The sequence below is a fragment of the Erigeron canadensis genome, chromosome 8 (genome assembly GCF_010389155.1).
Source record: "Erigeron canadensis isolate Cc75 chromosome 8, C_canadensis_v1, whole genome shotgun sequence".
Taxonomy (NCBI): domain Eukaryota; kingdom Viridiplantae; phylum Streptophyta; class Magnoliopsida; order Asterales; family Asteraceae; genus Erigeron; species Erigeron canadensis.
In genome coordinates, this window is record NC_057768.1 from 47,144,098 (window position 1) to 47,153,915 (window position 9,818).

The 9,818-nt window shown below is 32.3% G+C and overlaps 1 long non-coding RNA gene across 13 annotated transcripts; it reads left to right on the forward strand.

Annotated features, from left to right (window-relative positions):
• Positions 1–3,374: 3,374 nt before the first annotated feature.
• LOC122579075 lies at positions 3,375–9,134 on the forward strand. Of its 13 annotated transcripts, XR_006320592.1 has the most exons (8): positions 3,375–3,581; positions 3,674–3,737; positions 3,858–3,909; positions 7,089–7,129; positions 7,262–7,313; positions 7,452–7,530; positions 8,043–8,165; positions 8,759–9,134. It is a non-coding gene; the product is annotated as an uncharacterized LOC122579075 (long non-coding RNA). The 13 variants fall into 13 exon arrangements; XR_006320589.1 differs by having other exon boundaries at positions 3,381–3,749; XR_006320600.1 differs by having other exon boundaries at positions 3,381–3,737.
• Positions 9,135–9,818: the final 684 nt, after the last annotated feature.

A 9,818-nucleotide genomic window follows, 5' to 3' on the forward strand; every position in this document is an offset into this window, starting at 1 on the left:
ATACCTCAATATTCTGTCTAATACTGGTTGATATTATTCGATATTGTGCTACTCCATACATTGTTTTTTCAATCTTTCTATTTTTAGATTGTTCATTAACCACATTACATCGTTTAAAATATTTAGCATTGTTTCAAAGGTTTTGTTCTTACTAAGAAATTTTAAATTGGAGCACAGTCCATCAAAATTGAAAAACTACAAATTACAAACCTTCCATATATTGCAATGGATATTTATGGTTATTTGGTTACAACCTTGTCTTTCTCTCTGAACGGCCCAAACCCAGTTCATTGATGAACTGAATTAAGAGTGCACCTTTATCAATGGATATGTGGCAAACGTGATTTTTTTTTTTTTTTTTGGTGACTTTCACGTGTGAATAGATGAGTGTTTCTTTCCCCCACCGTTTCCTATCTTTTTGTGTGGAATTAGGAGAATGGAAAAGTTTCTCATTTTTGATTCCTCGTTTCCATTATTAGTAGCACCAAATAGAAGAAGTATTCTCATTCCATTTTCACTCTTTCCATTCACCCCTACCAAACATTAGAGAATTGATAGGTTTTGGAAAAGGTTCATGGATTTGGGGGATTGAGCCAACAAAGAAAGGGGTCGATCCAAACCATACTGCATGTTTGGAATTGTTTCATGCTAATTCAAAAGCTTATCTTTCCAAAGTCAACCGACATGTAGAATGAGAATCGTATTATATAAAAATTAAAACGTATTAAAATACCAGCACAAATATGCTACGCATAATATTAGCAAAGTAAGTTACCTTTTGACTCCACTACGGCACTACCTCCACTAAGATACATATATTCCTGATATATAGATTATATCATAAATAAATTCGATTATGTCTCATACATGATTTGTGAGTATGAAATAAATTGTTGTTAAAGTAAATCGATGATCGAAGTTAAATTATAATATCCAGTAATGATAAATATAATATGTTTAGTTAGAATTTTGGATTAACCTTAGATTTTTAGAAGCACATCAAAATCGAAACTTGTAAGTATAGTGGATGGTGACAAGTAGCATTGTGATTTCAGATCGTAAACTTGAATGGTTGAAGTCTTCATGTTAATAACTTATTATAATTAATATAAGTAATAGGAGTTAAAAATTAAGAAAGAAAAAGAGACAATTTATTAATGAGAACACGATTAATCAAATAATTAAGGTTATAATATCTTTTGTATTAATAAGCCAAGGGTTAGAGTTTAATTTTCTAAATCTAATAAGAAAATTAAATTTATATACAACTAAAAAAAAAGCTAATTTAACAAAATAATTAAATTAAAAGGACACATGTCGATCAAAGATTACGCCACGTGTCGTTTAAAGAATATGTCAATTTTGTTTTAGTTTATTGGTAGATTGCTTAAAAATCATTTAAAAGATAATCCAACTTATCTAAATCAAAACTAATAACATGATGAGTTGACGATTTCATTTGATAGAATTTTTTTTTTTGAACATTTTAGATCTTCTATTTTTCAATTAATTTATGGGTCACTAGACTTCTAAATTTAGTACAACATTAATAATGACATGACATGATGAATTGATTATTTAAAGATTCTACTAACAATAACACATGACATTTAAGAATTCAAATGATAAAATTAACAAAGAAAAAATATGATTCGTAAGGTTTAATAAGACTTTTAGGTTAATATTTAAAAGTTATATCATTGTGACGACTGACGAGCACGGCATTCGTTTTTCAGACCCAGTACAAGAAGCCCACTACTAATTCACACAAGTCATAGTTGGAAATTGGAATTTAATCAAGTAGCCCATTTTATCAATTTCTCAACAGAAATTCATAGGTCCAAACCCTTCACCGATAATCAAGCACATCATTAGGGTTTTCGTTTTCCAAAACGAACTATTTCCAACTTCCATCACTAATCACTTTAAGGTTGCATTCTCAAGTTTTGTTTTCAAAGGATAAGAAAGGAAGGGGAAGAAAACTTAGTTTATTGTATTCTTGAATTTTTTTTTTTGTTAAAAGAAAGGAAAAGTGAGGTGTTTTGAAGCCAAAATCTTTCTCTCTATTTTTGGCATGATTTGAAGGGATTAGTTTCAAATTTATCAATCTACCCTTTGAATTTTTATATGGGTTTAGTAAGTATAAGGCTATAAGAGTAAAATTACATATTTTTATCTTTTTTTTTCTCTTTCAACTCAAGAATACATTTAAATCATTTTATTCACTTCCATTTCTTTTAAATGATAAAACTTAAGAATGCATTTTGTTAATATAATCTTTTTATTTTTTTTCTCCTATCCAATCTTCTTCTTTCTTTTCTTTTAATAAAAACTTGAAAATGAAGTGTAATAGTAATAAAAATAATAAAAACAAAAAATTACCGACCAACTAAACAAATACAGAGTAGTAACTAAACACAAATGCACACCTCAAACGTTTTTTGGTGGATTGAAAAAACCTAATCACTGAGTATTTTTTCAATGATTTTTTAATATTTAAGGTCCAGTTCGGTTCAAATATTTTAATGAACTTTGATGGAATTTATTTGGGATTTCTTATAAGTTTTAAAGGAATGCGTGACTTAGTGCGCAATGGAAACAACAGAATTGGTTTACGCTTACTCCATTTTTAATGCTCTAAATCCATTTTTTATGTAACAGAAGAAATCTTTTTTTGATAATGTCCGTAGTTGTCACTGAAAATACTTTGACTTGCGTTGGACTAACGCGGATAAGCCCGAAACCAACATATCTAGAGAGATAAACCCCGATAACTATAGAAAAAATAAAAATTCAATCAATCAAATATATTTCATACACACAGACAGAGACACATTACAACTGCTCCTGCTAATTCGAATCGATTAAAGAAAACTGACGATGATGCTTCCTATATCAAATGTTGATTGTTATCTTTTCAATTCCTTTTCATATATATATATATATAATATATAATATATATATATGGGGATGGGAATATAAGGCTGTCAGGTGTGTAACACTCACATATTGTTTTTTTAATCTATAAAAATCATGCGCCACATGCATTTATTCATTAAACAAGAAATAATAAAATATTAGTAGGTGAGGGTTTCACGCCTAAGCTTAAGTGCCGGACAACCTTAAATTCCCTTTTCCCTGTATATATATAATTTTCAATTTGAACCTTGTAGACATGATAATACATGATGTATCATACATCAATGCTTACAATTTTCTCTTTTCTCTATAATTATTTCTTTAATTTTTTTAAAAATCTTTTATCTCAAAAACCGTACATCGATAAATTATAAAAATTATAAAAATTGTATGAGTTTTTTTAAAATTTCATCTCTTTCATTAGAGATGTCATTCGATATACTTTCGATATATTTTTAAATCTGAGGGCGAAGCGCTTACGGCTAAAACATTTGGACACTATATGACATATCACCTTCTATAACATATCATACTCTATGACCTATCACCCTCATCGCCGCAACGCGCGGGTATTTGCTCTCGTGTATATATATAAATCCAGAATGCTTCTCTTTTGAGGGTTTTATATCGGTTGTTGATGATTATCTCGATTTCGAAGAAGGGTAAGGAAAGGAATTAGGGTTTTTGGAGATTCAACCAACAATCTTAAATTGCGGTCCACCTACTTCTTGACTCTTGTTTTTCTTTCTTTCAGGTATTAATTTTTGCTTTTATAAGGATCTGTTTGGGTCTTGTTACTGAATGGAAGATTGAAAAAGGTCGCGTATATGGTATTTTGTCAATAACTTCTGTTTTTGAAGTGCACATACCTTTATTTCCGTTTGTGTGTCTTCATATGTCATTTCCTTGCTCTTTCTAAATTTGTTAGGGGAATGTAGGCACAACTTGACATGCGTGAGTTCTATACCCACAGATACAAATATGCGGCTCGTAAGTTGACGTTTTATCTTTATAGTTATAGATGTTCCATGTCATCGTACTAATGTAGTATTAGGTCCTTGGTCTCCTTTTTTCCAATTCCTCCCCTGAGTATCACGACTGTCCACGACCTCCATCTCTTTTTAGAAGCATGGTTGCAATATTTGATCTCGTAACTTCTTATTATTACCTTTTTATAGTCTGAATGTTATCATTATTTTCTATAGTTTGACTCAGTTCTCTTTGTGATTGCTTCTGAGTTTTGTTTTGTTTCTTTCTACCCTAAGTATGCACGAAGTGCCTAGCAGGTTGATCGCCACTGCTTCTTTTGCCACATCTAGTAGGCGGCTGATATGGTTGTTATATTAGTTAAGACTCTATAAACGTATAGGCACTATTGTAGTTATAGATTCCAGGTTCTTCTATTTTATTTGGGGATATTGATTGGCAGCTACTTGTTAGTGGTTGGTCGGGATGTTGGTTTGTAGGTTCTCAAAACCATAAATCGATATTAACACCCAAGGATCTACTGCTCATCGATTTCATTTTGTGGGTGATCTGTGTCCTTCGTTTATGATGGTGCTAGACTGTATGGGTAAAGTATAATTTAGTTGTAGTTGCTTATAAAATTTTGTTGTAGTTAGCTCAGTTTTTGGTGCAATTTTTTAGTTGAAAGTTACAATTCAAGGTTACCTATTAGTTCAATCCAACCACAAATTTTGCTCAGTTTTTGAATTGAACCGGTGACTCAATACTTTTTGATCCGTATCATGCTTTACTTACCACTGAATTTTCAATTTCATTAATCCCCTATGGTTTTCCTCAGTTTTTCTGTGGGTTTACATTTGTGTGTTTGCCATTTTGCCCATTGTTGCCTTTGCTTTATAGGTTTATGGTTTATCTTAGTTTTTGCTTGGAAGACAGTACAAGGAGGCTCAAATACTTGCTATAAATAATGTTCTCCTTGCTGCACTCTCCTTAACTTGCACAAACTTTGGAATTTGTGGATTTTAAGTTTTGGCTCCCGATCTTCTTGCCCAGCTGGCAATTTTTGTCATTTTGTGGCTTTTAATAAAACATCAATAAGGATGTAAGGTCCTTTTCTACCTTTGGTAGAACCTGGAAGCAACCTTGTTACCTTAGGTATGGGTAAAGCTGTCTACATCTTAACCTCCACTATACATCGTGGAAGACAGTATTAAGAACCAAAACCCGTGGAAGACGGCATTGAACGTTACTTTACTTTACTTTAGTTATGAAGCTATCCAGTTTTCGTTGTCTTATAAGAGAGTGGGGAGTGCAGCGGGAGCAACCCGGTATCTCACGGTATCGATGGTGAACACCACTCCTCAAGAGCGATATCGTGGAGGAAGGGAGGAGTGAGGAGATAATGGTCATCGAGAAGAGGGGGAATCCTTGCATGAGGGAGAAGAGGGGGAATCTTTGCATGAGGGAGGGGTGGGGATAAGAGGAGAGAGAAGGTAAAAAAGTGGTGAGGGGAAGAGATACACTCCCCACTCCTTAATGAGTTGTCTTTAATCAAACATATCAAGTACTTTGTCTTGATTATAGGTTTTAAAACGTGATCTTCACCATACTTGCAATCTAGAGTCATAATCTTGACCACAACTTTGTTCTAACATGTGGAATACATAACACGTTCTGCTATCTTATCTATTGGTACTCTTCATAATTACTTGTTTTCTAACCTATTCTACATGTATCCATTATGGTCAGTGTATTGTATATAGATTATGCAAAGAACATTTCTTACTTGAATTTTCGTCGGCAGATTAATTTGGTCGTTCATTGCATAGGCTGCAATAAAGATTACTTTATACTGGGTGTTGTGTTAAGTTTAGCTGCCGTTAATTGAAATAAAATATATCTAGTATCACAGGGGCAAATGCTTAGATAGACTAAAGTGTATTTGTAGGTTTTTCTAGTTTAGGGATTCCAAGGAATTTGGATGGTTTTTGTTAACATTTTTCCTTTCTTGTAAGCTAAGTTGCTAACTAGTTCCGGTTGTAAGCTACATTTTGACTGTAAGGATACACTATATATTACGAGTCATTAGGTAGTGATTTGTTGGTAAAAAGGTAAAAACAAGGTATGTTTTTTGTTTATTTGTAGTTGTGCATATACCGATTTGTTATTGAATAAATGCTTAAAGAGGTATTCGATTTCTATTATAGTATGATCTCCTCTTTTTAGTGGTGGGCAAGTTAAGCTCTTTGTGTTAGCGATAGGTTGTAGGCATGATCATTGCTATTATCTGGGGTCATAATCTCGAGTACAACTTCGGTTAACCTGTGGAATGTGAAGCACCCTCTGCCATTCATATACCTTGGTATACACGTAAAGCATAATAGCACTAGTTTTTTGTACTATCTATATCTACCATGGTAAATATTCGTTTTTACCAATCTCAGGAGACCCTGGTTTCCAGTTGGTTTGTTGCTCTACAGATGATGGTCACTATAAAAAAAAAATTTCTTTCTTTTCTAATTGACAATATAACAGTTAAAATCGTCCTCCTATATATCCTACTAAAGGAGGATTCTTGATGATATAAGAAAATCCTATGTGGCAAGAAATAAGACTTGCCACATAGGATTCGTGACATCATAAGTGATGAAATTTGTGTGTATTTGGAGGTGTGTTTTGTATGTGTAGAATATTAAAAAGTGTTTGGTTCACTTTTTGAAAAGAATAGGCGGGTCTTTTGAAAAATGAAAAGGAGGGAAGATGGAGAGAGAAATAAAAAGCTTTATCTATCTATCAACTATTTTTTTTTTTTTTGAACGTTCGGGTCAGAGCATGTTCGTCTCACTTATCGGCCCCTACGTCCTTCGGGCAGGATGCCATTCGAATTTCAGGGAACCATGGAGGGAAGAAAACCTTCTATTAATCCGCCAAATGGGATGACGATAAATAGGAGTAAACCTTGCCCCCTCAGGATTCGAACCTGGGTCTCCCCAGGCCCAAGACCCTCATGGGAGGACTGGGATACCACTGAGGTTTTATCTCAATGATTATCTATCTCTCTCTTCACATCAGTACAAATTTTCAGATTCATCATCGAATCATCATCATCATTAATTTCAGATTCGTCATCCATTCATACTCATCATTGATTCATCATCAGCTTATTTTTTTTTTCTTTTTTGGTATGAATTACTCATCATCAGATTCATCATCCTCATCGATTCATCATAAAGGGAATCTATTGGTGAGTTTTTGCTTTTATGACATAGGATTTTTTAAATTAGGGTTTTAAAATAAAGATTTGATTAGGATTTTTGTTCATCTTTTATTTATTTATGTATATGTAATTTTTTTTTTTAAATCTGAACTTGTTAAGGGAAGATACTGTAGATGAAAGAGGCAGGGAAATGAATAAGAAGATTGGAGGTGTATGTGATTATATTTTTTTTGTAATATGATCAGAAGATGTAGGAGTTTTGATTTCAATCCTAGTTCTTAAAGGTTTTGAAGATTTTCATAGGTTTGATGACATAATATGCTTTAATTAAATTTCCACATTATTTCAGGCAGGTGAATTAAAGAAAGATGATTTTAAAGGCTTCAAGGAAATAGAGCATCTTGAGAAATGAAGACGATGATTGAAAGGTATACCTTATTCGACCTACATAGTGGTGTCATCAACACTTATGTTTTAGAAATGGAATTTTGAATTAGTATATAAAGGCTACTGTGTTTTGATTTCTACTGTAATAATAAAAGTTGTTATAGTTAGTGTTAATATTGTTTATGATTTATTAGTAAATATATAGTTAAGGTGGCTTCATTTGTTTATAATGATTGTTTATGAAGTAGTTTACACATATGTTTTATCTATAACTGGTTGTACGTGTAAGCTACATGATTTAGTATAACGAAAACCATCCTAAATGTGTAGTCATCAAATGCATAAAAATATGAAATCCTAATTCACAGAAACTTGGACTTTTTTTTTTTGCAAGGAAAAAAGTAGCTTACACGTATATCACACATCTCAATACTTTAACAAACAGAAACAAATCATGGAAGTGCTTGTGATGCAATGTGTTTATGTGACCTGTGTACTTTGTACATATACCGTTGTGTTTCAGAGTTCTAAAATTTGTATGTGTATGATTCAGCTACCCTGAAGACTGTTGATGGACCACTGGCCAAAGACTAGAGAGATGGAAGAGCAGCTTTGTTGCAGCATGGTGCTACACTGATGAGGATTGGGTATCCTCAGACTTTGTAGGAGACATCAGGTATAGGATTTGGTATCATGTTTATTACTGGAATTTTTTGTACGCTAATGACCACAAATGAGTGAGTTGTGCTATAAAAGGTTAAAAAGCATGACAATAAATTCTAATGCTTTGAAATTATAAATCCAACTTTGACTTTAGAAGTGAAACTGCAAATACCAGGGATTCAAATGTCGAAAAAGTCAAACTTTTAACATCACTAGAGTCATTTTAAACAAATTGTAATTCATGTTTTAAACTATAATGATTTGGATTCCAAATTGATAACAGACAAGGATTTAAACTATAATGGTTTGGATTTCAAATTGAAAGCAACACTTGAAAGCAGCACAAGATGATGCACCCAATTCAATTGTAAGTAAACTTATCACATACAAGATGATACTTCCTCTAAAAAGTCACATATGAGGGCCTGCTCCCATTTTAGATCAAGGTTAAACCTCTTTATGTACGCTTATGAAGAAATAGTTGATACATAGTTGATATGTACTAAAATGTGTTTTTTATTTAATTAGAGTCGTTTGTTTTAGTCATGAACTATATGGTTGTTAGGCTAATAAGAGAGTTTTTACAGCATTTTTTGTGCATTGCAGAATCTTCAAAGCCAATTGGAATTACAAAGGATGGAAGAGTTTATTTAAAGGATGTCTGGTCGAGTAATGGAGAAATTGCTGAGGTCCAAGTCTTTCAATATTCTTTTTATGTTATGTCCAGACCACATTAAGTTAATAAGACTTCCATTTATGGTACCTTTATAATTTCCGAGGTGGTTCGGTCAAGCGTGCTACCCGAAATATGTTTAAGAGTACCTACTACAATATCACATGGGGAAATCCAATGTGGAGCAAGTTTTCTGTACGTTCATCCATTTTAGTCATTCATTTTTTGTTGATCATGCTGAAGGTATTTCTAACCTTATGCAACTTTGTACTACTGGGATATTCCACAAATGCTTGAAGGTAGATATGATGGATGGTTTTATTTGGAATAGAGTTTTGGATCAGAAGCATATTCAAAAGTTGTGTTTGCTGTATATTTTATATATAGTTTTTGTTTTTTATATTATTAAAGATTTGACTTATTTGAGTCAAAATAAAAGTATTGAGACTCATTGTTGGTTTGAAATACTTTTGAAAAAAGAATGGGTGAAGATTGTTTTTGCAGGTATTTTAGCATGGAAAAAAAGTTCAAAATTTTTAATTATATTCAGTGAGAAGGTAAGGTCATTGTTATGGACAAGTGGATCATGGTTAGAGTTTTTTATTTGATGTTGTGTTACCCGTATACATGATAGATATCGGAAGAAAGTTTTTGGTATGTATATGATCGAGTGCACTAGAAATTTTTACTATATTGTTTATCATGGCTATCCGTTTATTTTATTGACAATACCCTAATGAAATCACCAAAAACAGATAAGTTTAACATGTTCGCGTTTTACGCGTATCTAAATCTAGTATATAATTATTAAATGATTCAAAATTCATCCCTAGCTAGCTAGCTCCTATCATTTTCAAACATTACGGGTGAACTAAGTGGATCCATCACATCATGACACTTGAATATAATTGTGCTATTAATTTCATAGTGGTTGCTCTTTCGTTTTCTATATGTTTTTTTACTAGCCATCTTTTAAACTAAAATTATCAATAA